Consider the following 2,783-nt stretch of genomic DNA (forward strand, 5'->3'; position numbering starts at 1 on the left):
GTTTTTTGAGGTTTCGCGCGCGCACGCAATTTTAAGGCTTGACATGTTTAGTGTCTTTTTACCCGACGTGACCCCGTCTTTTATATTTTACCAAAAAATTGGGTAATAATAAATGTTTTATCATTTAATATAGGGGAAACTGTTTTTTTTTTTTAAATTTCGGTAATTTTTCCTTAATATAGTAAAAAAATAAAACCCCCAGTGGTGAATAAATACCACCAAAAGAAAGCTCTATCTGTCCCCAAAAAAGGGTATAAAATTCATTTCAGTACAGCGCTGCATGACGGAATAAATGTCAGTCAAAGTACCGCAACGCTGAATACTGAAAAATGGCCTGGATGGGAAGGGGGTTTAACAGCGCGGATGTCAACTGGTTAAATAAGCATGGCTCCACACACAATCCTAAAATGAGCAATAAACCACTTACTTCTTGGCTCTGTGATGGATGTCGGACAAGCATTTGACTTGCCCTTCTGTTTTAATGTGTTTCTCTTTTTTGTTTTTACAATGATAGATAAAAACCTTAATAATCAGTTTGTCCACTTAGTGTAAATGGAATGAAGTAGTGACCTCAGCCTCTCTTTAAAAGACCAAATAAAAAGAGCAGACTAAAAAAATACTTTAGGGCTACAACCTAAATACAGTTTCGTAATGGGTTGTGTCATGTGCTAGTTCACATGACTAGATGAACAGTATTCTTGGCAATTGTTTTTTTTAATTAATTTCACATTTATCTGTTTTAGTTGTAATTTCCGTATCATTAACATTCAGGGTTCAGTTTAGTGTGCATGCAGCAATGTCCCATGAATTGCTTTAATATACTTAATTTCAAAAACACAGTCTAGTCTCTGCTATGCTGAATATACTGGGACACAAAAGAAAACGTGAAAATTGATGAAGGCAGATGTTTCGGCTTCAAGCTGAGCTATGTTTATTTGACTGATTAACAGTTTTATGTCATCCATTCAAAATAACTGTCAGATGATAGAAAGAAGGTTGACACAAAAAAAGGTAGCCAATTCTTTACATGGGGATCCTAAAGTGCTAAACTGTGAAGCAGCAGCAAACAGTTAAATTAAGCTTCAATCCAAAGTGATGTGTATGGAAGCAAATTAGACTAATTATCAGACTGGGAAGAGAAAATTTAAAATCACAGCTGGACTTCTAGTTTAAAATGGCTAAACACATTCAAGGTGTGCAAAGTCGTGCAAGTTTGTTTTCTGTGCATAGCAGCCACAACCTGGGTAGAAAAGCCTGTCTCCTGCCAGCATGCTTGCCAGCATGCTGTAGAAAAGGACACATGCTCTGTGTGTGAAAGCAGTGGTCTCTATGCAGAGGTCCAATACACCCCTTGCTGAGCCAGGTCTAAAGTTCTTTAATCTGCAGGACGCATGAGCTTTGCTGATTGCAGAGGTATAGGTCTAACGCAGCAGTGGGGGAAGGGGTGTGTTTTGGACCTCAGCAAGGAGACCACTGCTTCCACACAGAGGGCAAGGGTTTTTCTCTGGAGCATGCTGGCAGGGGACAGGCTTTTCTACCCAGGCTGTGGCTGATTTGTTACAGAAAAACTGCAAGGCCTAGCACACCTTTTGTTTTGATACAACTGAAATGTATTTGGCCGATTTAAACTAAGTTTATTTTGGCTTAAAGTTAAAGAAAAAAAATGCATTAACCCTAGAAGTGGAGCTACCACTGCACTGCAAGTTAAGTGTTCGTATGTGCCATACCGGGCACTCCGCCACTGGACTCTAGAGAAGTGGAGACGTGTTCTCTGGACTGACGAATCACGCTTCTCTGTCTGGCAATCTGATGGGACGTGTCTGGGTTTGGCGATTGTCAGGAGAACGATACTTGCCTGACTGCATTGTGCCAAGTGTAAGGTTTGGTGGAGGGGGATTATGGTGTGGGGTTGTTTTTCAGGGTTTGGGCTTGGCCCCTTAGTTCCAGTGAAGGGAACTCTAAAGGCATCAGCATACCAAGACATTTTGGAGAATTTCATGCTCCCAACTTTGTGGGAGCAGTTTGGTTCCTTGCACAAATCAAGGTCCATAAAGACATGGATGAGCGAGTTTGAGGTGGAGGAACTTGAGTGGCCTGCACAGAGTCCTGACCTCAACCCGATAGAACACCTTTTGGATGAGTTAGAGCCGAGACTGTGAGCCAGGCCTTCTCGTCCAACATCAGTACCTGACCTCACAAATGCACTTCTGGAAGAATAGTCAAACATTCCCTTAGACACACTCCTAAACCTTGTGGACGCCATCCCAGAAAAGTTGAAGCTGTTATAGCGGCAAAGGGTGGACCAACTCAATATTGAACCCTACGGACTAAGACTGGGATGCCATTAAAGCTCATGTGGGTGTAAAGGCAGGCGTCAGCACTGATCATTTTCACCACTACCGTATGAGGATGTGTGTATGGGCAGGTGTATGGTCAGCGTGTGACCGCTTCTACTGTAAGGTCGTACGACTTTTGTCTTCCAAGCACGCTGGAAAGCCTGCAGAAAATCGTACGATTTTTTGCGGGTTGGTGGCGTGGTTGGAAAACGAATACCGCACGGGCCGGTGTGCCCACTCAGCACTGCAATCATCGGAAGCCCTCCCCCCCGCGGGGAGGGCTTCCGATGATTGCAAGTACGATCTGCCTGTCCAAGATGGGCACATCGTACGAGATTTTAATGACCTTACAACCATCGCATAACGAAAGTCGTGCAATGGTTGTAAGGTGTATGGCCAGCTTAAAGCACAATAATACACTGCTCAACAACGTTACACACACCCCCC

General features: G+C 43.1%; 1 protein-coding gene across 1 annotated transcript in view; it reads right to left on the reverse strand.

The window, feature by feature from the left end:
* LRPPRC (leucine rich pentatricopeptide repeat containing) overlaps positions 1-2,783 on the reverse strand; it is a 186,546-nt gene that overhangs the window by 32,456 nt on the left and 151,307 nt on the right. The window lies entirely within an intron of this gene.

Source organism: Nanorana parkeri, unplaced genomic scaffold (genome assembly GCF_000935625.1).
Source record: "Nanorana parkeri isolate BGI_ZX_2015 unplaced genomic scaffold, ASM93562v1 scaffold1, whole genome shotgun sequence".
In the NCBI taxonomy this organism is placed as follows: Eukaryota; Metazoa; Chordata; class Amphibia; order Anura; family Dicroglossidae; genus Nanorana; species Nanorana parkeri.